The sequence below is a fragment of the Podarcis bocagei genome (assembly GCF_964188305.1).
Source record: "Podarcis bocagei genome assembly, chromosome: 6".
Classification (NCBI taxonomy): domain Eukaryota; kingdom Metazoa; phylum Chordata; class Lepidosauria; order Squamata; family Lacertidae; genus Podarcis; species Podarcis bocagei.
This window is the reverse complement of record NC_138130.1, coordinates 38,900,059-38,926,253: the sequence shown is the minus strand read 5'-3', so window position 1 is coordinate 38,926,253 and position 26,195 is coordinate 38,900,059. Positions and strand designations below refer to the sequence as shown.

At 40.7% G+C, this 26,195-nt stretch overlaps 1 protein-coding gene across 4 annotated transcripts in view; it reads left to right on the top strand.

The window, feature by feature from the left end:
- The window catches only part of MID1 (midline 1), a 285,842-nt gene that overhangs the window by 166,528 nt on the left and 93,119 nt on the right, over window positions 1-26,195 (top strand). The window contains exon 1 of one of the 4 annotated variants that reach the window (XM_081197051.1): window positions 12,221-12,480. The exons of 2 other annotated variants lie outside the window; for them this stretch is intronic. The gene's annotated coding sequence lies outside the window, so the exon portion shown is untranslated. Of the gene's footprint in view, window positions 1-12,220; window positions 12,485-26,195 lie in introns of those variants that run through there. One more of the 4 variants, XM_081197047.1, reaches the window with a different exon arrangement.

Sequence of the window (26,195 nt, the reverse complement as noted above, 5' to 3'; positions counted from 1 at the left end):
GCAGGCTCATATACTTCAGTGGGTTAATTTATGTGAGTAGTTATTCACCAATTGCTAGAATGGCATAGTTTCGATTCTTTAATTTCACTGTTTAGAAAGTGTTTCTTTGTTTGGCGAATGCAGTCTTCTACATTTCTTCATGACAAAAGGCAGTGATGCAAAATAATTATTTAAGGGGATCAATGCCAGTTAATATTCATAACAGAATAAATATATGAAATGAATGCTACAGGTACTAATTACTCAGTAGAGACTGACAGAGATTAAGCAAAATGTTTTGTTCATATTTTTAACAAACCTAATAAAATACACATTTTCATTGACACAGAGAGCAATCCAAAACTCCTCGGGGGGGGGGGGTGAATGAAGAATATTGAGTATCTCCATCTCTGCCAGTGGAGTGGGAGGTCCATTGGTGGAGAAGAAAGTCCCCTGCTGGAGACCTCCTGAGTGGAGTGGTGGAAAGCTCCACCATCATAACTCCTAATGTATCTGAGAAGAAAAGGGGCACGCAGGAGCAGATTGAGAGAGAGGCCTTCCATTCCCCAGACACACCACATGGGAGAGAAACTATGGTGGTTGGGGAGTTGGCGTAGTTATTTTCTTCCCATGTAAATGATGAGAGGGATTTTTTTTAAAGAAATAAAAATAGAAGGGGGAAGCAGATGATGCCCAGACCATCTGGTCTGGTCAGTGCAAGCTCAGCAGGATTTAGGAAGTGGTTATTCGCCAGAGGACCAAGCCAACATTTGAACAACTGCATCTAAACCAAGAGTCAGCAATCTGTCCCTCAGACCTTGGGGGGGGGGGGCGGACTAGATTTTGAAAAAAAATAAATGAACGAATTCCTGTGCCCCACAAATAACCCAGAGATACATTTTAAATAAAAGCACACATTCTACTCATGTAAAAACACACATTCCCAGACCATCCACGGGCCAGATTTAGAAGGTGATTGGGCCACATCCGGCCCCTGGGCCTTAGTTTGCCTACCCATGATCTAAACCCACATATGAAACCCCATTTCCTACTCAAATTCCCCTTCTATTTAAAATCAATGGGACTGAAAAGCATGTAGCTTCAATGGCTCCCAACGACGGCAAGGAGAACAATTGCCACATATTGTTAGTGTAAAAGCAACTTACTTAAGCATGACTTTCCGACGGTATGAAAGCATATGCCCATGAATAATACTGTATTAATCTGTCATGATTTAGTGTGACATTTTTTCTTTCCTCACAGTTTGCACGTCTGACAGTAGATTTCCTAAATATCACCTTCAGGTCCAGCGATTTAAAATGCAAACCAGGTGAATCAGTTGTTGGTTGGATGAGCAACATAGAACAGCCATAATGGTTCGTTTAAAAAGAGAAGAAGAAAGGTTCAAGCTATTAAAAGTGACATGGTCCATTGCCATGCTAACATGGAGCACTTTGTTCAGAATAGGGCCTTGTAAACATCTTTCTATGATTCATTAAACCCTTTGGAAAAAGAAGGCGCTTTTTCAGTGCAGCCAGTGATTCACTCATTCTTCAATTTAATTATAAACTCTCTTGATAATGAGTTCACTAGCTTCCCTACTTTTTTCCTACGTACAAAAGAAGCCACAGAATTCTCCCTTGACTTAATGGATAAGCAATGTTAAAAAGTGACATTCAGAAAGAAGACCTAAAAGTTCTGGAAATTCTTTCAAGGGTGGGGAGAAGAAGAGAGTGGAGCCTTTTGGAGCCAGTAGTTAAAGAATTAATTTATAATGAAAATGGATATGCACATAGGCTTCGTACATCTGCTTAGTATATGGTGTCATATAGAACATAGTAACTATAGCAACCTCTGTACCAAGGGATATGAATGTGCTTGAAAAACAGCAACTTCTTAATGAAATGTGCATCAAAATGCCACAATAGTTTTAAAAGTAGTGCTTAGAATTTGAGGTGGATAACAGCACAACAGGAAATGATATGACATTATTTAGAATCCTTGTTGTTTAGTTGTTTAGTTGTGTCCGACTCTTCGTGACCCCATGGACCAGAGCACGCCAGGCACTCCTGTCTTCCACTGCCTCCTTTGTCCATGGAGTTTTTTTTGGCAGGGATACAGGAGTGGCTTACCGGTTCCTGCTCCATTAAGAATCCTTAGCAACTATTAAATGATTTAATGTGTTCTTCACATTGCCTTAAAAAGGTTTACAACAGCCCTGTAAATATATTTATTCATTTTCTTTAACAAAATGTGCCACTTGATTGTAAAGGAAACCTCAAAGTAGTTTACAAATGGTAAAGGGCACCAGGTTACTTACAGTATCTAATATTGCAAATAGGAGATACTGACTAGTGATTTCATACCTCACACAAAGTTTCAACTGTACATTCATTTTTGCACACAAATATTTGTATTTCTCTGTTTATATAAAGCTTGACTTTATATAACGTTTAACTGGAGGATTGTCAGTGGTCTAGTTCACACAGCATGGTAAGCCAAACTTTGCCTATAGACTGTGGTTAAGGAGCTTAAGTATGATCCCAGGTTTCGATGACCCTGCCATGCTACACTGAACTAAAAGGACTGGGGAATGTTGTCTCTCCAGGAAATCCCATGTTCATTTACCAAGCCATGCTTTGGCTTAGCAGTATGTACAAACACCATATGGGCAACACCAGGCTAGATGAACTGATGCTCTGACTCCATTTAAGGTGTTTATGTTCCTAGATTAAAATAAGGAAATGGAATAAGGAAATGGAAGGCAAAAGATGCATTCTGCATTGTGGATTCTATCCCCAAACCCACCAAAAACGACTGGGCTTATTTCCTTGCCTACACAATGAATAAAGTCTTCTTGAAAATGCTAGGTTTCCCCTCCCTTCTCCCAAGTTCACCCCCAGTTGCCTATGATCTCTGCACCCCCAAGCCCATAATGTTTGGATTCAAATGATGGCAACCTCACTGTAGTGTGGATCTCTGTTTGGTCGTAAGGCGGCTGTGTAACATGGGACAAGTGTCTTTTTCTACCAAACATTTCTATCTTTTATTATTATTATTTTGGTGAGAATAAATGATGTAATGATATCTACACCACCCTGAATTTATGGGAGGAAGGGATGGGGAGATTTTATATATGAGGATTCATAAAAATGTTTTCCAGATTGTAATAGCTTAAGCAACTAGCTCATGAATGAATGAGTCTGGTAGATTTGGATACCTAACTTGAAAACATTTACCTGCTTTATCTTCCACATTTTGAAAGTAGTTAACAGCAACAAGCTCCATCATATCCTAAACTCTAAAGCATAGCAACTGATTCTGGCTTGGATCTCCAAACATCATTTATCTCTACTTGAAATTTTTACTGGCTGTGCCATAAACCTTTGTGCGCCTGCGGTAGCATTTTGGCCTCTTTCTTCCTCCTGACCTACCTTCATTTGTAAATGTAGTGGAGAAATATCCTAGCAATCTTCTCAGCAGCTAAGCCCAAGGCATTTATATGAAGGTGGATGCCTATTGAAATCAATGAGCCGTGTGTCCAGGTATGGCTATAATTTTGCTTAATTTTATGTTGTTGCAGTATGACAAGTTACTTTTCTAAGATCTGCTTCCTCCTCCCCATTACCAGCCACCTCTTTTTTGTTCTGTGGTGTCCTGCTTATAATAATGTTGGGTAGTATACTGTACAGGTGAAATAATTTGCACTCTATTCACACTGGAAGAGTATAATGCTTTGCATTGTTGTTACGGTGCTATTTCTTATCCTTGTGCATTAGGGATGATCATGTACTTCTTGCATTGTAGTAACTGTCCCATTCACTGGATCTGTTGATAAGTCCTGTGAAGGGGGGGGGGAGGCAGATTGTTTAAATGTGCATGTTTACACATTCACAGAAAGGCACACAAGATTGTGTATGCCACGTCTTGAGAGTGCCCTCATAATGCACACAGAGGTCAGTCAATAAAGAGTTTTGTTGATACAAGGAATGCAAGATCAGGCTTGCTAAAGATGTCTATTCTTGGGAACAGAAAGTTTATTAAGCAGTGTGGGAAGAGCAGCTGTAAAAGGAAAAAAGAACAGAGATGGTAAAATTCTGAGCAAGTTTCTTAGTTACTTAGGTTATGATGATGATGATGATGATGGTATGACGGAGCCCGGTGAAGGAAATTAAAATACTTCATCCTCAGGTTATTAAAATAGGTTGATTTGCAATATTATGTGGTTGTGAAATCAAAATCTATGTTGCTGTTGCTGTTGAATTTCTTCTCCCTGCCTCCCCACCCCCGGCGTCCCCCAAAGCTGGCCATAAATATAGAATTGCTTTTACATAATAGAGAATGTGAGTTTGATGTTGACCAAGTAGACGAGAAAAATTAGATGACTGGATGACTACCATACTATCCAAAGTTTACATGTCCCTTCCATCATGTGTCTTCCTTGTCCACTGTGCTGGGACATGGATCCAATTGCCACAATAGGTGACCAAACTATGGGATGTCTAGATGGGTGAAGGGCTCAGGAAAAGAGTAAACTGCCTGGAACAAAGCCATTTTCCCACAGTTTGGAAGTTGCACCTATAGCCGGGATTGTCTGTACCACTATTTCCTAGTATTTCAAAACAAATGAAGCAGAGCAGGATGTTGAATGTTTTTGTTGCAAAAGGCACTGCCAGTTTATTAGCCTGAGAACACAATAAAACAAAAATACTACACTTCCTCCTTTTCCAGGATTGCTTGAAGTTATAAGGGGATGCTATGGCATTTCTTGATTTTGTTGTTATTCTGTCAGACGAGGAAGCCTATTTGTGAACGTGTTCTTACTGTTAAGTCTTACTATGAAAACCTTTTTATTTGTTTGATAAGACTGTACCTGTTAGGACTTCAGGTGAAGGAGAAAGCAAAAGAGACCCTCATGACCATTTTAGATTCCTTGAGGAATAGTAATATTTCCAGTGTATTTTCTATGCCCCCCCTTTTCCATTTCTGTTTATTCTAATTATTTTAAGAATGGTCTGTTTTTATTCTTTACTTTTGCTTAATACCTACGCATCTATTAGCAAAGACCTAGGGTGACATGAAATGGCTTTTCTTACCTTTTGGAAACCATGAGATTAGGCAATATGGTTTGAACTCTATCATGTTGTGTGTGTTTTTATTGGTTTGCTTAAATTTAATGCACTCCATTTCATTACGCTGTGGGAATATAATATCAGAAACTTCCTGTGCCTAATTTAATCCACATGAATTTTAACCAGACTCTGGAATCTAAAGGATTGGATATCTGTCCAGAGAAACACAGGCAATGAAAGGAAATGTAGCCAACACTTCCATGTGTTAAAAACCTTTTAATAAAAATGCCAAAAATATTTTTTTGCTGGTACTAGCACAGATTTATTTTTAAAGAAAATACATGCATTAATGTAAGTAGGGAAAGAACTTTTCTCAGTTATGTTAGGTAAACAAATTGGAATAGCATTATGTAAATTAATATTGATCATCCTACGACCACTCCCACAAATTCAACTTCATGCATTTTCAGACATGATTTCAGGACTGTATTCTTATGTTGTCATTCCAAGAAACCATGGGTTCAAGTGTGAATGAGCTCAAGTGCTATATTTCTGGTGCTCTTATGTATTTGCAACCTTCGGATATTAGGAAAGAGGTAGTACCTCTGGTGAAGGACACATCATGCTCCTTCTAGGGTAGTTTGTCCACCTTTGGTGTCCACCCTGCACTCAGCTCTCACATGTGGCTCCTAGAATCTGTCAGCATGTGACAGTGACCACACCCCAGAACAGCTTTGACTGGCTGGCTAAACCAGATGGGTGTCTGATGGATCTCAAACCCTCAGTGAATTAGGGACTTATCCTGCATGCAAAGGCAGGATCTGGCAGATTGCGTGGATAAGACCAATAGTGGGTCAGATGGTCAAGAAGGCAGTTTCTGTACATGCTGTATAGCAGCGGTTCTCAACCTGTGTATCCCCAGATGTTGTTGGACTGCAACTCCCATCATCCCTGAGCTCTGGCCTTGCTAGCTAGGGGTGATGGGAGTTGTAGTTCAACAACATCTGGGGACACACAGGTTGAGAAAGGCTGCTGTAGAGGGAAGTGTGAGGCAGATGGGGCTCATCAACCTGGAAAGGTGGCCCATCTAAGAGAAGGGAAACTCTGATCCCAAACCACCACTGCCTTGTGGGATATCTTTGGGAGTGGAGTGGGGGGAAGGCTAAGGAGTAAACCCTACACAGATCCAGAGTGAATTCCCTAAGATGGTTGGGTGGCTCCTTCCAGCAATTCCTGAAGTCCAACTGGTGCCAAACATATTGCTCTGCTTTCCTTTGGACAATATCAGCGAGGTTGAAAGGGGGGTTGTCATCAGGGCAGCCCAGAACTTCCATAAAACACTGCCCAGGCTTGCACCCCGGAAAGGTCACTTCCATGCTGCTAACACAGCAGTTTGACTTCACTCCCAGAGGCACACTGCATTCTCTCTTGAGACAGGTGGATGCCAATACTGAACAGTGAGCTTGAATTTTAATTTAGCAAGATTCCATAGGCTCCCTATTTTAGAAACAGCCAATTTTGCTTAAGTTAAGCAAACCTGTCCCCAACTCCCACCCTAGCTGAAGAGAGCCAGCAGGGCACTGGAAGCAGTGAGTGTCACTTAACTTCCCCTAACCCATTTAGGAACATTCTGTTACTTTATGGGTTACATTTGTCCAAGTTTTATTTTAATCTCCTTACAAAATCCATGCTCTCATCATGCTTTCAAATTATAGTTCAAATATTAATTATCTTCTCTTTTGAACAACTTACATATTCTGCTCATATTAATGCTGCTTGAGAAATGAGAGTGCAGTCTTGTGCATATCTACTCGGAAGTCAAATGAGTGCATTCAGTGGGTAAGTAGATATAGGACTGCAGCAAGAATATCCTTTTCTTCAGGGTGCTATTTCCAAAATCACAGATGAAGAGAATAAGGTCAGTTTATATTGTATTTCATTCAGTCTGGTTTCAATGGTAGAAATGCAAATGGCAAGGTTTTTTTTGGGGGGGGGTTAAGTCACTAGATGTAAGTAGAATGGTCAGTGGAAATCTTTCTGTTTCCCCTCCTTCCTCCCCACCATTCACAGTTTTTACACTTTGGAAAGGTTTAATTGTCCGGTTCTCTCCCATTTCTGCTTTTGAAACGCACACTTTCTTTTAAAAATATGAGATGGAACAAATGTAAGTCAGGTGAAAAAAATTCTCGCTCCCCACTCTCACATCCTGAGCTCCAGTCGTTATACATCTGGTATAGCTCAGGAGGGGGAGGCATGATTCTCCTCTGATCCTTAAGTGCTAATTTATGGCGGTTGTGCTTTTTGCTTTAGTGGCTGCCCTGAGAATTGGAAATTCTCATCTCCATTTCCCTAGCCCTATGACAACAACCGTGTTATTTTGGAAAGCAATTCAATGATACCTTGGTAAATCATAAGTTAAGCCCCTGTTGCAATCTACTGAATTCAAGGTCCTGTTTGATAAGGCCCAGATCCAGCAGCTCCTTGGCAGGCAAAATCTGCTATGCACAATGCCCCTTATGCACAAGGGCATCCTCATTCATTTTAATGATGGGACAGCTCTGCTTGTTGAGTACAGAGGTGCTCTTGTCACTAAAGCCTGCACACAAAGGAGTACATATCAAAGCACATGTAGTACTTGGTATACTAGGAAATCATCTCCACTTAGAGGTTTTGATACAACCAAGTGGTATATAAGTTTCGTTAAATACAAACAACCAGCTGAAGACTTTTCTATTATCCTAGGCCATTTAAACAATGTACGCTTCTCAGCCTGGCCCTCTCAGTTTTAAATTGCATTTCAGTTTATTTCAATTAATTTTGCATTGCTTTATATTGTATTTTTAATTAACATTGTATTGCTTTGTGCACTGGCTAGCTGAATATAGTGAATGGATGAATAAATAAATAGCATAATTTCTTCCAATTACAAGGGACAATTTACACAATTATTTCCAGTGAAGTCACCACAGAGGTATATTTCTCCTCCATCATTCTGTAGTTACGTCCCCCTTGTGAAAGTAAACTTAAATTCTGAGCTGCAAAGAAAAAAATAACAAATCCCTCTTCTAAGAATTGTCAGACACGAATTTGACCATAAGAGGGCACTATGAAAGCCTAAGTTTTGGAGAAGGACAATAAAATGTCATCCATCCAATATGATACTGGTAATTTTCCATAGATTGATCTTTTAGTTGGCAGTCTCACTAGAAAAAGAGGGCAGAGGAAGGATACAGCCAATCTGCTGGGTAAAAGAAAGAAAATCCTGTGTGAGGGAACTGAAACAATGTCAGAAACACTCGCTGCACCAAATACTTTGGAACACCTTGTTCCATAAAGCTTGGACGCTCTCTCTCTGGCTGCCTTTTGCCAGGTGGCAAAGACATTCTGGCAAACTTTTGTGTGCTAAGCAGCTGTTGTAAAAGTAATGTTTTATCTGTGGTGTCCACCTGTGTCAGACATTTCTAATGTCTTTTAATTTTGTTTTATAACATTGTCACATTTAAATTGTCTTAAGGCCACCCTGAGTAATGTGTAAGCACCAGCCAGGAAAGACAGAAATTCCTGTATAATTAAGCAATCACTGAGCAGTGGCAGCCACAGCAGGCAGTGGATCTGCCACATTCTCATCTAATTTTAGAATTCCCTCCAGCTGTCAGGGACTGGCTGGATGCAGAGGAGTGGTAGGAAACTGAAAAGAGGTAACAGGGTTTAGTGAGCAGGAAGAGCTGTGGCAGAGGGCAGTCCAGACTCGGAGACAGGAGAGGAGGGGGTGGCAGGAGACCGAGATGAGGCAGGCTATGGAAGAAGGGAGTCTCTCCCACCTGCTGTGACTAGCTCCCCAACCCTGCTCTCCCAGAACATGCAGAGAAATGAAGAGGGCAGAACAAACAGAGGCCAGGCAAAGAAGCCTTAGGCTGCTGAATGAGGACCCCAGGGGAGGAGTCTTAGAGAGCAGTGGGAAGACGGGGAACTTCAGTCCTCGCAATTGCCTCATTGAGGAAATACCTACTGGGGAGAGTTGCTGTGATTACTAACCCTGTGCTGTTTTGGTTTATTTGAATAAAAAGTTAACTTCACCTGACATCAATTGTTTTACTGTTGAACAACTGCTGACACAAACCCACATCTTTTACCCCCAACCTCTTAGAACTACTCCATTATTGACATCAGTGAATGGTAATTTTAACATGGAAAAACAGTGCTGACTAATACTGATGATTAGGCACATGGAAATATATTGTAGATATGTTTCCATCTGCCACCAAGGATAAACAGAGTAATTATAATGGTTAAATGTCTGCTTTCAAGTATGCCACCTACATCTAAATACTGTCGCATCAAAGTGCTGAGACTTGGTTGGCCACATAAAAATAGCTGCCTCAGCAGTTTTACCCTGCATGACATGCAATAGCTTGCAGCTTTCCAAAGTTCAGTGAACCTTAATGGATACAACATAGTGAAAAGTCAAGAAGGAGGAAAAAGTAAAGGCAGAGGGACCATGAAGAAAATAGGATACAGATGTCATCTCAAAGGCTCTAGTTTTCTCTAGAGAATTTTATTTCTGTTCTGACTGCATGAAAGGAAGGGAAGTCCATTTTTCCTAAGAGGAGAAAAAAAGAAGAAGAAGGCAAGAGATACATCTTTCTTCAAGTCATTCTCAGATTGGAAGGTGCTACAGATTATGTGTCCTGGGAATAACAGTATCTGTTTAATGTAAAGATCCTCTTTTGACTCCATCAGCTCCTAGTCTCCCTGTTCCTTGAAAGGCAGGATTATAAATTTGTGGCAGGAAGAGTAATAAGACTGTTAAACACACATGGGTGTAGCCAGGATTTTTGTTAGGGGAGGCAGGCCTTTTTTTTAGGGGGAGTAGAACCTCAGTTTGCTATGTATCTATTGAATTTTATTGATTGGGGGGCAGCTGCCCCTCCCTGCCCCCCTTTTCACTAAGAGCCTGTTCAAATGATTAGTCCTCAGATAGCCACCCCTGTTCTCACTTCAGACTCTTAAAGCTTGGGCAGGAATCTCTGGTGGAAATGTGCTGAAAGAGTCAGTAACTCCTGACAAGGCCAGGGACTCTTGATTTGCCCCATTCATCTTGTAAATCAGTGTGATATGATTGCTATTTCTTGAACTTCGGCATTCACAATTCTTGCAGCGAGGGACCTGCCAGTAGGCCCTTGGAACTAGACCTCAGTGTCCAGACTGAACGATGGTGGAGACACTCCAGATATACAGGTCTGAGGCTATTTAGGTCTCAGTATACCTCTGGGTGGGACGTGGGTGGCGCTGTGGGTTAAACCACAGAGCCTAGGGCTTGCCAATCAGAAGGTCGGTGGTTCAAATCCCTGTGACAGGGTGAGCTCCCGTCGTTCGTCCCTGCTCCTACCAACCTAGTAGTTTGAAAGCACGCAGTGCAAGTAGATAAATAGGTATTGCTCTGGCGGGAAAGTAAATGGCGTTTCCATGTACTGCTCTGGTTCACCAGAAGCGGCTTAGTCATGCTGGCCACATGACCCGGAAGCTGTACACCGGCTCCCTCGGCCAATAAAACGAGATGAGCGCCGCAACCCCAGAGTCATCCATGACTGGACCTAACGGCCAGGGGTCCCTTTGCCTTTATGCCTCTGGGTACCAGTAGATGAGGGAACAAGTGGGAGAGTTGTGCTCAAGTTCAGTTTCTGGGATTCCTGTAGGCATCTTGTTTGCAAATGTAGGAACAGAATGCTGGATTAGGCGAACTTTTGGCCTGATCCAGCACACTTCTTTTTTGTTCTTACACTCTTACAGTGGCTTTTATTGCAGGATATCAAACCTGACCTCATCTCTGGAAATCCATGTTATGTCCATGTTATCAGAGTCAAATATTGTGCTGTGAGTGGTAAGCTTGTGTGTCATCTGTCAAAACCTTAGTAAACAGGAAAGTTTCATAATATATTCTCACCCACCCAGAAATCTGGATAATATATAGGAATACTAATAAATTGTCTGGGTTTCTCCATATTTTTGCATGCTTAGGCACCTTGAAGGAGAGAGAGAGAGAGAAAGGGAATAGATTTATTGGGCTCTGGTATTTCAGTGTTGATAGTATACTTCTAACACATTTTTGTTCAGCTGCAAGAGATTTCTGACTTGTGAGGCATTTTCTGGGTAGTGATTTACTACTCAGCTAGATAAGTACAGTCATTGCTGTAGCAAATCCATGATTATGAGCCTTTATTCAGACTTCGGTTTTGCTTGATTGTACCTAGAGATCAAAAGACAGATTTCCATTTAGAGTGGAACCGTAACAGCCTATTTCTTAGCTGATCTTAAAAGCTGAAAAGTGTAAAAAGGGAGATGAGGGTTTTAGTACTTTTGTTTAAATGTGTACATTTATGTGCACTCTTCTTCTTCTTTTTTTAAAAAAAGAACAGTGTAAACAACCCAAAGGCCATATACTAGACTCAGCTTCAAAGCAGGGGTCAGAGAGACTAAACAAAATGAGCAGACAGACCCCATTTCAAGAAGGGCATAAAATCCCCTAGTAATTTTCTCTAGATTGTTTAATGTGTGAATCTATTGCTACAGATGTGGGGATAAATTATGGGCATTACTTTCGTTCCTTTCTTTTTAAAACACCTTTTAAAAATGCTACTCAAGGCTATTGCCATTTAGTATGAATCCTGGATATAAGAAAGTATATAATCTGCTGGTGAAAACTTTACAGTCGTAAAACGTGCACGTTCTTTTGTGTAGCACTCTGCATTGCTATCGGGGAAGGGTGTAGCTATGCAAATGCGATGCACATTCTTATTAACATTGTTCGAGCTTGTTAAGCAATTCCGCCTTTCATAGCCACAGTTGTGTAGGAGAGAGATTGTCACTTGAGTTTCAGCTTAACATTTTATTTTTAATCAAATACTTCATTGGCGTATCCCAGGAGCCTTTCAGGTTAAGAGTGGACACGGAGAAGTTAGATAAGAATGAAAATAATCTCTCATACCACAAATTGACTTCCCCCTTTGTAGCCTGAGACACTGTTTCCAGCTGCTTTTCAGCCTCTTAAATCCTTGAAAGCTTTCCTAATCCTCGTGTAGGCAGCCCTTTATGTGTGATTCCTCCCTCCCCCTTCTCCTGATTGGTGAGGCTATTTCATGGCCTAATTCAGCCAACTACGACATATCTGAGCTGTGATTTGAAATAGGAGCTCGGCGGACAGTTGGCTCGCTTCTCCTGACTTGCAATAGGCTAGCAAGGAGAGGGCACAACAAGGTGGAGAAACTTGACATTGTCTTGACGAGCGCGCTCTCTCTCTCGAGCGGGGGACATACGGAAGGAGCAGGGAGGCGGAAAGTTGCCGGCTTGTTGGGAACTGCGCATGGGATTTCGTTTCCTCCTGAAACTCTCCTGTTTCTGGCTGGATGGATAATGGGATTCTAAACATGAGGCAGGTAAGACACACGCGGCAATAGCTGCTCTGGAGGCAGGAAGCGAAGGGGGAAACCCAGAGAGGTGGGTTAGGGGGACTGGGTGTTGCTGATCATTCGCATTTAATTACTTGATTCTGTAGAGCTGTGGGTCATTTTTGAGTTGGAAGCTGATTTTGCAAGTTTTGCCTTCTGGATTCAACACCCCCCCCCCCGGCAAAAAAGCTGGTAGTTGGTGACGTCATTGGCAAGGGCGATCGGGGGGTTTTTTTTGGGGGGGGGGTGATGGCAAAGGACCCCTTCCCGGGATTTGCCTTGTCAGCTCCCGTTTGCTCAGCTTTAAATGGGTGGCATCGCATCTCTTGTGCTCCTACCTTTTGTTCGTGACAATCCACAGTAGCATAAGTTGCTGGGCTCCTGCAAACATGCCATCAAATGCTGAGCCTATATAGCATTTCTACCCAAACGTCGTTATTTTAATATTTCAACACCTTTTGCTCGTTAAGCTCTTGCAGTTGTTTTATTTATTAAACGAAGGGAAATGCTATCTATTCACATTCCAGTTTAGCACATGTAAGTGCTAACAAAAGAGACTGTTGTTGTAATTTGTGAAGTTTTCAGTACTGACAGATAAATGGTTGTTTTTTGATTTATATATATGCATATATATATATATGTGTGTGTGTGTGCCATGGCAGATTTTTGTTGTGTCTTAGTTTTCATTGGGGGGGGGCTGTTCTTTAAAGATTCCTTTTTGATAATTACATATTTAATTAACAACTGACTGGGACGATGCCAATACCTGGAAGGTATTTTTTGTTTGCGGGTTGCAGGTGGAGGGGGGCGGAGAGAAAGACAGAGGCTGCAATCCTACTTACCTGGGAGTAAGTCCCATTGCATTCAGCAGGAGTTGCTTAGACACTGTCACAATTGCACTGTGAATCTGCTTAACTCTGTAATCACGAAGAGTAAAGAAAAGAGACACTTTTCACCTGTATGGACAATAAAACCCCTCATATTCTTTCCATTTTCAGAAAACAAGATTGTAGGAGTATTTTAATGGTGATCAGAGTAATTTCACAAACAAGAATGAGAGGGAAATTCTGGGAATATTGCTTCCCTGAGATGCCTACTTGTGGAGCTGGCTCGCCTTGTAGGAAAGCAATTTATTTACTTGTGCTCAATCAGATCATTTTCCGCGCAGTGCCTGGAGCATCCTGGGATTCATTTTAACCACCAGAGGGAGCTTGGCTAAGAGAAGTTTTCAAGAAAGAAGCTTAAAGATACTTTTAAAAAGATTTCATATGTACTCTTTCGAAAGTAGTCAGGACTCCGTTCTACATAAATGTTGAGTAAGGTACTTCCAGTTAAAATGAAGTTCCAGGCGACCTTTAAAAAGCAAATGACAAATGTGCAAAGTATGGCTTTGAGGGAGAGGGAGGCAAAAAAAAAAAAAATGTAATAAGGAAGGGAAGATGTTTAAAAAGAAATGGTTGATGGTGGTAATGAAATGCACATAAGTGGTATTGATGAGCACAAAAGGAAACAAGCGAGACGTTTTTTGCCTCATTAGACTTGTCCACCTCAACATACACTTAACTCCCCTGCTCAGGGTTGGGTTTTTTGTTTGTTTTAGTCTGGTGATAATTTAGCTATTCTGAACAGCTATTGTATCTTTCCTGTGTACACTTGACATTGCTCGTATTTGTCAATTGTGCAAAAAGAGACACTTACGGCCCTCTTTATGTGCTCCTTCATTAACACCCTAGTCACGGGTGCACCTGTCCCTTCTATGCCTGTCACTTGGAGCCGTATCTCGCATTACAAGACCCAAGAGTGGTCTCAGAATGGCAAAGGGATATGAAGTGTTTCATCTGATTGTGTAATTCACACTTCTGGCATGCGCCGTGAGAATCTTGATGTGTATTTGCAGTACACATGTCTGAGCAGGAGTCAGTTGCATGTATTAGGGATTCTGATTATATATTTTTGCAGCACCACAGTGTGCTCCTGTATCTTAAGATTGCAGTATAGGAAACAGACCCTATTCTGAATCAGCAGTGTGGATACTCCACTTAAATTAGTTCCTTATTAAGGCTGTCAAGAGACTTATGTTTTTACTTGCTCTGTACTTGGAAGTAAACACACACACCCCAATGTTCTGTGGGACTTGTTGCAATCCTATGTTGGGGAGTCCTGAGTACAGTTTCTAGGGATCTCATTCAGAACATGAATTACTTCTGTGTAAATGTGTGCAACGCAGTCCTAAGCATGTTTACTCAGAAGTAATACTGTGGTGGTATCAAAGTATGGTTAACTGAACTTTGGTGTGTACCAGCCTTAGAAGTGAACTGTGATGGTCACATTTGTGTGCCTTATTTCTTCTTTTAGTAGCCTTTAGTGAAATATCTGTTTATCTTCGTGTACTGAACAAAATTCCATCAAACCAGCAGATCAATCAGCTAGCATTCTTCAGCAGATGGAACAGTTCATGCACATCCAGAGACTGACATTTTTTCTAATGTTTATTGGAGGTTTGCAGAGCTGAAGAACTAACAGGGATTCAAAAACTGAGAGTTAAATACAATGAGATGAATGTGACCAAAAGCCAGAGATGTGAGCAAACTGAAAACTAATTCTGAATTTAAATTAAAAGTATAATAAATAAAATGACACTTGGACAAAAACAGGCTATCTGTTATCTTCCAGCCAGTTTCTCATAACAATGATGCTACAGTTTGGATTTATTAACTTTCAGGCACAGTGATGTGTCTTACTATGAAATGGAGGCCCCATATTGCCCTGATAAATGATCTTGACCAATGTAAAATATAAATTCTCAAGAATGACAGAAAGGCATAGATCTGTTTCTGGGTGCTGTCTGGAAGAGCAAGAATTAGCTGCAGAAATGTAATATGCTGCCAGCCATACTGATAAGATTCAGCCTTCACTAAAGCAGAAGCAAGCCTGGAGGTTCTATAGAGAACTAACTATATAGCCTTGATTAAACAACTGCCTGGGACATTATTGGAAAAGCAAGGCACAAGTCATTAAATATATTAAAAATATTGATTGATGTGTTATGAGTATGCTGTGCTATGAAAGGTTGCAAGAACCAACATTTATTACAGGGATAATTGTAAACATAGGAGGAATGATATCTCTGTGGACAGTGATGGAAAACTCAACTACCTATGTGGCATTTGAAAAACTACTTTTGCTCCTTTGAAGATGTGTCAGGCTTCCACACGGTCATCTAATCTCTAACCTGCTTTTTGTCATGCAAGGAAATGGCAGGAGGATGTTTTCTGCAGTTGAAGCAGCACGTATAGCATGCTCAGTTAACTCTGTGCCTCTTTCAGGATTATATTCTCTTTTAATATTTATCTTCCATGTCATTTTTGAGGAAAAGCAGGTTACAGATTTAAAAGCACAAACTTTGGGTTAAGCATTCGCAAGGCTTAGTAAGGATGCTAGCAGGAGCGGTTTACTTGAAAACTGGAGAGGGCAGTGTGGGATCTTCTAAAGACTCCCTAACTCTTTACCTTATACACTAGGTACAGTATTTCATTGCAAGTTGGGAGTAGCTTGCTTTCACAAATCCCCACCACTTTCTACAAACTCCTTCAGCACTGGAGATGCATTTCAGCAGTATTTTGCGATGGACTTTGACAGAAAGTGGGAAGAAGCCAGCCAGCACACTGATTCCAAGTAGATAGAAGAAAATTTGGTTGTTAGCAAGTGGATGTATTTAGGACTACAATATTCTGAGAACTGAACAGAGAGGGGAGGTGGGGGATTAGGAAGAAATTAATGTAAAACTTAGCACTTAGTTTAGCTTAACTTAGTTCTATGGGTGGCTAGCAGAAGTCGTATGAAGTGTGCTGGGACTTACAGACAGGTGTGCCTAAGAACGCAACCTAACTACACACACTCCTACAATTGTCTGCCCCCTTTTGTGTATATTCTTTTAATATCCTCCAGTTTCCCTACTGAACTGTTTCTATTCCGTAACTTAATTATTGCTAGAAGAAGAAGAAAATCTCCTTTAAAGCGTTGACCTCAGCTTTTAGTGAGAGTTTCCCCATCCTTTTGTACTGCTTCTCTGACTGAAAGAAAAATGTACTTCGTGTCTGAGAATGTTGCTGTTGTATTTGATGGATAATAAGGGAAGAAAAAGTAGATGGAGTCCATAGGCTGTGTATCAGTTAATTAGTGGCTGGACATTACCCAGTAGGAAGTCTGGGAAAGGTTTTTGTGTATGTGTGTGTTGTCTGCTTTCTTTGATCACTTGTGTGGTAAATAGACATGCAGAGTAACTATGGCAACATGTGCTGTAGGTTTGTGGGAACAGGGGAGACTCAAATCACTCAACAAAGGATAGTTTGTTAGAATAGTTGGTTATGATTACAAAAAGGTGGTAACAATCAGGCTATTTAAAAACATGCGTTCTGGGAGGAAAATGCACATTTATGTTACCAATTTAAAAGCAAAATATGTTTCTGTAACTACAAAGGGTTGCTTTGGTATAAAAGGAAAGCAGAAAGAAATATGGGACTTGATTTAATTTTTTTAAAAAAATTGACCCTTTCATAAAATTAAATGGGCTAACATTTGTGGAGGTTTTAAGTATTGCACTGAAATCAAACCAAAAGGTCATGATAATGGCATAGGCAGGGAGGCTTAGCTTGGAAGAACAGCTTTCTGCAAATCCACAAGCATTTCTGTACTGTACAGTACATGCTTTCTTAAACTTGTGAAAATAAAGTACCTATTCCTGTTACCTGCCTGTAGAGGTCAGACTTGAAATTGAATTGCTTCCTCCAAATCCTTTTAAGGCAAAGCCATGGGAAGGAATGAAAGGGAACACCACTTTCTGTATTAGTCTTACACAGAAATGCTCAACAATATGGGTGGTTTGTATAGTTTTAATTCCATAATTATATTGCAAAATGGATTGGTGCAAAATGGGTTGGTGCATATATCTTCTTGCGTCCTGACTAAATATACACATTTTATATGCTTTTAAATTATTTAGTTGTATGGCTCCAGATGATCCCCAATAGACTTTCAGTTGTTCTGTCAGCAGAAAGCTTTTGTGACAGTAAGACGCTGTACATACAAGGAGGGGATTTTTGGATTCGGGTTAAATCATCATTCCAAAGATTGTAATCAAAATACAAATTAATGTGTTGGTTAAAAACTATTTACCATTCGAAGTGCTGCCTCATACATATACTTACTCAAGGCACTATTAATTCCCATTTAACCCTATGGCCCAATTTGGATTTAACACTAAACCATCTTTTAGTACAACCTGAATGAGCCTAGCCAAGCCTTGGGTGCATACAGGAAAGAAGATGGAAGCACCTACAGTTCAAATTAACTAGTTTGTTGTTACATTTGAGAAGGACAGAGTTTAAACAATGGTTTATTGAAGCAAGCCACAAGAAAACCATGGTTTCTGATCCTGGCTCTTTCAAATAAACCATTGTTTAAAGTAACTAAAGTTCCCTATTCAAACACAACATCAAACTGTGGTTAGTTTAAGCCAGAAAACAGTTGTGTCTAGTCTCCTCCTCCACTGTGCACTGGTGGGAAGGAAGTAAAGACTTGAGCTCAAAGTCTCAAGTTCATGCACATGGTTAACTATGGCTTGATGTTACATCCAAACTTGGTTTTTGAGTAGAGAATAATCTCTGATAATTGCTTCAGTTGGTCAATCCCTGTCCTTTGAACACTAGCCATCATGTTACAAGAAAATTCAAATAGCAACATTCAATTTAAAATCCTCAGTAAAATATATCTGAAAGTATCTGGCCTAGAGAGATTGTAGAAAATGATGTACTGTACATGGTTTATCTATGGGATTCATATTCATTGCAGTATGCACACTAAGAGGTTTCTGGCAACTCAAAGACTAAAAAATTATTATGGTATGAGCAAGGGTCAGAGACCTTTTCCACTTTGAGGACCACATTGCCTCATGGGCAGCCTTCCAGGTGCAAGTGGGGCCTGGGGCAAAATAGACCAAGCAACATATGTGCCTCTCACTTGGTCCATTAGGCCACATCAAAGTGGTTTCTCTCAGACACATCTTTCCATCATCCAGAGGCATCATCACAGTTCGGACACATTCCAGCAGGACAAAAGTACTTGAGGAGGTTGGTGAGGAGTGTGGCTTAGGCACCATCCCTGGGGCCAGATAGAGAAAGCTGGAGGACTATCCTGGGGCTGAGGTTCCCCACCATGGCATAAGCGTCCATGAACACAAGCCCATTTGATCAGATGAAGTGGGCTTGAGTCTATAAAACCTTATTGATCTCATCTTAAATCATTTCCAGACTACTTACTCTCTAAGCTGTACTAAAAAACAACAACATTAAAGCAGCATTATAAAACTAGAAATTCATTGTACACCTGGGGAAGAGTTAGGTCTTTCCAGGACACCTGAAACAACTGATGAATGATGGTTTATGAATGGTGGAGGGGAGGGAATTCCAGAGCGCAGGGGCAATGGGAGAAACTCCCTGTATTTGAGTCACTGCCCTGTGGTATTCTATAGGGTTTGTGCCATAAGCAAAATTTTCCCAGATGGTCATCTGTGTGATCTTACAGGTCTATGCAGGTGTAGGCAGCTTGATCCTTTAGGTAACCTAGTCCCAAGTTGTTCTGGGCTTTATGTGTTACTTAGAAGACCTTTTGCATGGCCCTGTAGGCAGCCGGCATCCAGTGCAATTCCCTCAACACATCCAAGTGTGCCACTTAGCCGTCTAGCCACAGTATTCTGCACCGGCTGCAACTGCTGGAGCAGGCCCCACATAGTGTCCAGTTGTGACATTGTGAATCCCAGTGGCCAAGCCATAATGAATTTGTTAGAGTGAGGTCCAATTATGCCTGCCTGCCTGCATACACAAAAGGATTTCCGCTAGCGTGATGGGACTTCCAGTTTCTCACCTCCAGTCCAACCCTCTGGAACAGATGTTGAGCATATGTAGCCTGGGGGAGGAAGAGACAGAAAAGCCCTGTTATGTTGGATCTCAACTTTAGTTTTTAAGGTGCCACAAGACTCTTGGTTGTTTTTGCTGCAGGAGACTAACAAGGCTACCCTTTCTGGAGATCACTATGGTATGATGCGCTGTAAGGTAAATACTTTAAAAAGTGAAAGCCCTGCTGTCTTCTTGTGCCCATGAATTCCTTTGCAGTTTTTGAGCTTGATTATTTTACTGCTTGTGTTGTTTCAGTCATTCGATTGTTTGCTATTTAAGTAGAATTTTAATGTGTCCTATTATTTTATTGGAAGGTGCCTGGAAATAAAAAATAAATACAAATCAGTGCCCAAAGAACATATCTTATATGTTTAAACACTGTTGGCATACTCATTTTAAAGCATCAACATTGTCAACTTTTTAAAGCATCAGTATTAGTCAGTACAGTATAGAGCCAGGGCTTTATGATGGGAGAACAAGGGTCCCGGTAGAAGCAACATTGGAAAATCCATGATCCAGTCTCTTGCTGTTTTAAAAAGTTGCTGTGGGTCATAGCTGTCAACGTTTCCCATTTTTTAAAGGGAAATTCTCTTATTCCGAGTAGGATTTCCCTTTAAAAAAGGGGGAAGTTGACAGCTATGCTGTGGGTGGCTCTAGATTGAGACCACAGTGGGAGCAATGAGTTTTGAGGGGCTTTACTCAGTGCTTGATTTGCTCACCTGGCAGTTCAGTTGTGGAGAGAGGTTTGTAGTGCTGCTGAAAAACAAGCTTTAAGCTCTCTTTTTAAACTATACTTGACTTCTGCCTTAGAACATCTTACAATATTATAGAATCATAGAGTTGGAATAGACCACAAGGGCCATCGAGTCCAACCCCCTGCCAAGCAGGAAACACCATCAGAGCACTCCTGACATATGGTTGTCAAGCCTCTGCTTAAAGACCTCCAAAGAAGGAGACTCCACCACACTCCTTGGCATATTACATTGAAAGTGTGAGAGATGACTTCTAGGCACAGTGCAATATGGACTATCCATCCGTGGACAATTTATTTTTGCTATTCCCATGTATTACTTTTATTGGGCAGTCTGTGGGCTTTTGTTATTCTGCAATCTATCTTTTCTTCTGCCCTGCCTGCACAAAAAAGGGAGGCATTTTTGTTTCCTGCTGTGGCTCTTTTCAAACTTGATTTCATCATAACTGGGGAACAAACCTGAGTGGTTTCTTTCCTGTTGACAGCTGAATCTTATTTGTTAGTGAGTTACACTGAGTTTCAGTGGGGTTCAGAGGAAGATAACAAAGATGGTGGAGATCAGGTCCTATGATAAAAGTCCGGATTTGAGACTATTAAAAGGCAATATTTAAAATTTGCAGGGTTTTGACGTAGTTGATGGAGCAAATTTGTTTCCACTTGCACCAGAGTGTAGAACCCATACAACAGGTTTGTAGTATAAGAATGGGGATTTCACTTAAATATTAGGAAGAATTTCATAATGGTTATGTGTTACCTTACAGTGTAACAGACTGGCTTCGAAGGTGGTAGTCCCTCTTTCCTTAGGCAGACATCATGCCTTGGTTCTCAAGTCTGAGAAGGTTCCACTGTGAGAGTAGGTAATATTAAGACAGATGGAGCCCTGATTTAACTCAGCATTAAGTGGTTTCCTATGTAATACTTGCAACTAAATCACAGAATTGTAGAGTTGGAAGTGACCTCAAACAAAGGTTATCTGTTTAAAAATTTCTGTTGGTCTGCCCTAAAACATTTATAGTCCACCTTCTGGTTCCATAAAGCAGCCCACCAACAGATATAATAAGAACAGAGAGTGAAACACTAAATCAGAGCCATTATACATCCCTCCTGTAAAGGGAAGCTTCTAGCTGAAGTTGAATTTGACAGTATCTTCAAGCTATACCGTTTCTACGCAATAGCAGCTGACTATGAAAGGCATAAGGATGACAATCTTAGTTAGACTCACTATGACAAAGTTTGAGAATCAGCATTAAAAAACCCAGGCAGTTGGTCAGGAATTACATATGCAACATGAGAAGACAACATGCGCGCGCGCGCGCGCACACACACACACACACACAGCTAGCACAGGAAAATAATTCTAGCTTTATACACAGTATTGTGTGTGTGAAGGAGAACTGAATCGCACTGCTAGAATGTAGGCAACATTTGGCTGGTTACTACGCAAATGTGCTTACAAGACAGTACATCCTTGCATGACAGTCACTGAAAACTTGCGAAATAAAGAGCAGCATCTTCCATTTATGTCTCACCTTGTTGAACCTCAAGAAGCCCTTGTGCACAATGGTAGGTGAAAACTGCTATCCCAGGGCTTTTGTCCTGAGATGACAATCTCTCATTCAAAAAATTTCCAGGGTGCTGCAGCTGTGCTCACTTGCTAGCTGTCCTAGGTCATTCAAAGGCCAGTCAATTTCTCTATGGAATGTGAACTCCACTTACTAGAGAATGCTGCCCTCCTATTGTTGACACAGTCACTTATCCTAGGTGAAAGAGAGGTGAACCAAGAATGCCTGATCTTGCCATGCGCTGCTGATTCTCCATGAGCTTCACTTCAACCTTTGCTTTCTTGTCTTGAAGAGTGAAACAAATGGTAGGCTCTGGGGTGATTATCCCAAGATATGTGCATTCTGGTCCACCTCCCTCTTGGGTCCTGATTTCAGTTCACAATGCCCAAACTAGCCTGCTTTTGCTAGACCAATTAATCAGTTTATCCCTTCCTTTTAAAAGCAACGTTAATAATTGGGGAGGTGGGGTGGCAATGTCAGAGACAGTGGTAAATAATGTAACTTTAATGTGTATCAGACCTATGAAACCCATTCACTGCATTAATTTCACTTTGAGATTTATGGTTTTAAAAAATGGGTTAAATCCTTTATTAAAAGGGTTTTTAATGTTATGTTTTGTATTGTGATGAAAGAAGCCAAACAAAGCAATTCAGCTAAGGATTTCTTCTACAGTTAAAAATGCTAAAAAGTGGGCTGTGGTTGTGTTTGGTTTGATTAAACCAATATAGTGATAAGATATTAAAGGAGAGCGACAACATTATACACATCGATAACAGAGGACATTAATGCCTGCAGCCACAATCTACATAGTGAATTCTAATGGGGGATGGGGGGAGATGGCTTCTTACGTTAGATAGGTCAATGTGATTTGACCTAGTTTTGCTTTGCTACTTAGAAATTATGTCAGTATTACTTATGTCACTCCCTTGGATGAGCAATTTAACATCCTTTTTGCATTGCAGTATTCTCCTAATACTCTATATGTTTACTTATTCTGTCGTATGATCCTTCAGGCAAAATATTGCAATCTGGATATAGGACAAGAAAAAGCCACTAGGCTTTGTTTTGAAACATGTCCTTGCTTTTGGTGAAAAGAACCATTTATTTGTCTTAAAAATATATAGAAAATCACCTTTGAAATTCTAAAATCCTCTCCTACATCCCTCCATATAATCCTTATGAAAATTAAATAATGAACAAGGCCACGGGTGCAATTAGGATGTGAACTGATCCTGCTATTGCTATGATGTCTTCCATGCTATATTATTATTTTTGACATTTATGCTGAGTGTGAGAATAGTTATCTCTTGAGTTTTCCTTCAAACTCCTGAATGCACTGAAACAGTCTTAAATGCTAACAAATTTTATTTAAAGCATAAGCTTTCATGAACTAGAGCTCCCATCATTAGTTGCAACATACTTAGGTTTAACACATTTATGGCACAATTATTATATTACCAAATTGCAATAGATATCATTTCGACTGTTAAATGGAGACAAAGGTAAGGAATGTTTACATGTCCTATTTCTGTTACTATTGAAGCAAAACTAGGTCTTTCTGTGTCTTTTCATTTGTTTGATAGTTAAACAGCAGGGCAAGGTACAATCCCATGCTTACTCTGAAGTAAATTACAATGTAGTCAATATGATTTCTCCTGCATTTCAGGGAGTTGGACTAGATGATCCTCAGGGTCACTTCCAACTCTACAATTCTAGCATTCTGGCTGATTTATTCCCATTTGAGGTGGCTATGTTACATCTCCATTGTCAGAAGCCATATGGTTCTGGATACTTCTTGCTGGCAATAACAAGTGGGGACAAAGAGGATGAACTAGATGGGCCTTGGGCCTGATCCAGGAGGGCTCCTCTCATGGTCTCTTATGGCAACCTTTGGTGACTGACCTAGGATCTAAATTAGTATGCCATGCAACAACATGCTTCTATGTGGCACCCAGGTGGCCATTTCCACTCAGCCAAATTTAGCAAAATGAACATGTGAGGTGGAAGGAGGATGACGCCCAGTAGCCGTGCCCCACTCCCAACACATCTTCTGATCACACTGGTGATGGTGGTGTATTTGCATCAGCTACAGGGAACCAGGCGGAGGGCCTTCTCAGTAGTGGCGCAGTAGTGACTTTTAGAATACATCTGTTCAGGGATGCTTTTAATGGTTGATGTTACCAAGTCAGATGGGTGGCATATAAATAAAAAATAATGATTTTTAAATATTAATTTTATTATTATATTGTATGAAAAACAAAACCTTGTTGAGAAAAAAGAAAACAAAATGGCCATATCCACTAAATCAGTTCATAAAGAGAATAAAATTGAGTGCACTGCAAATTATTCATACAAGGTCAAATTTTAGGGTGGACTTGAGATTGCACCTGAATCTTGCAGTCCAGACTACCTTAAAAGTTACCGTATTTTTTGACCATAACACTCACTTTTTTCCTCCTAGAAAGTAAGGGAAATGTCTGTGTGTGTTATGGAGCGAATGCCTACGGATGGCGGGGGGATCTGCTGCAGTCGTGAGCAGAGGATCCATGGTTCCCCTTCCTTCCCTCCTCCGTGGCTCGCTTTGAAACAGCAAAGCGGGAGAAGAGCCACTGAGTGGGGAGGAGAGAGGGACAGGGAGCCTGCTTGCTTTAAAGGAGCAAAGTGGGAGAGGAGAAGAGCCGCTTACACGAGTTGGCTCCTTTAAATCAAGCAGGCTCTCTGTCCCTCTCTCCTCCCCACTCAACTTGCTAAATAGCAGCAAAGTTTTTCAGCTCGCTAAGCCAGGGAGGTGGGAGAGAAGCAGAGCCTGCTTGCTTCAAAGGAGCAAAGCAGGAGAGGAGAGGAGCCTTCTCCTCTTATACCCCTCGCCTGCATTATTAGCAGCATCCTTCTCCAGACACCCCACGTGTGCTCCTTGTCCCTTGAGTGCTTTTCCTTCCCTCCCCACCTAAAACATGGTTACAAAGCACAGATCCACATGGATCCTCAGGATTTTTGCACTGGGTCACCCCAAATTCACCATCAGATCACATAGCATGTCCATGGCTACAGCTTGCACCCACTGTTGCCTGGGCCTGCAGTGGTGCAAAAATGTGGTTACAAAGCATGGATCCACATGGATCCTCAGGATTTTTGCATTGGGCTACCCCAAACTCACCGTCAGATCACATGTCTGTGGCCACAGCATTTACCACAAAAATCATACATCCACTGTTTCATTTAGAATTTTTTTTTCTTGTTTTCCTCCTCTAAAAACTATGTGCGTGTTATGGTCGGGTGCGTGTTATAGAACAAAAAATACGGTACATATCCCCTAAACAGTAATTTAGGGAATATGCAACTTTAATTAATTGCATCCAATTATTACTTAAAACACAAAATGAGTCTCACTAGTTTAAGGAGCAACAAGTAAAATTAACATTGGTTGCGGTTGTGCTGTGTGTTCATGGGTTGTTGTTTTTTAGGAAACCATGCTATGTCAACACATGTTAGAAATTTAATCAATCAATCTTTCAACAGTTTTGTGTTTGTTGTTTTTATGGGGGGTCATGAGGTTGGTAATTGCCTCAAACTAACATGGACAATTGCTTAACTAATATTTGTGTTGACATTGGGTAAGTAGTTCCGAGACTTTTTTTGCCAAGTCCTTGAGAATTAATCAAAAGAAAGTTGTTCAAGTTTATGTTGGCTGGTTTATAATGGCAAGCTCCCTTTGCTGGTGATGTGCCAGCTTGCATGTCAATAACTAATTGCAGTTTTGAAGTCTGACACTCATCGGCCACACATTTTCTCTGCTTGTCAACTCTTGTAAATAGACTATGGACAAGAAAAAAAATCACATTAAGTTAAAGTAGTTAGTGAGTCTTGAAGATTTATTTTAAAATATGGGCACTGGCTGGTATGAGCTGAGTTTGAATTAATCATTCATCTTTGTAAAGAGCAGTGTCTAGCATCATCCTGAAGGTCATTATAAGCCATTGGGACAAATGAGATTATGCTTCCTCTGTACTGTGCTATTGAAAGCTGTCAGTGCACCACAATTACTATCAGGGTCTGAAAAATGTGTTCAGCACACAATACCTATTCTGGCTTTTGAGAGTTTACCTGGCATTGCACTCACACTTTCAGGTATATCTTCAAATTTTGAGGATTAGTAGCATTATTTTTTAAAGGTAAAATAAAGCTGTGATGCTCAGGATGCTGAATTCTGGACCCATTTTCTTCATTCAGTATCCCACATCACATTCCTGACAACAAAAAAAGCTTTATGATACTGGTGCAAGTTTGAGAGAATTCCTGCAACAGTTGTCTATCGCTTTCCCAAACTAATTCTTGTTGTAATACGCATCCATAAGAATATTTTAGCAATTTTCTAGTAATATGGCTGACTTTTCCCCCTTTCCAGGAACAGGCAGACCAGAGAGAAAGTATGG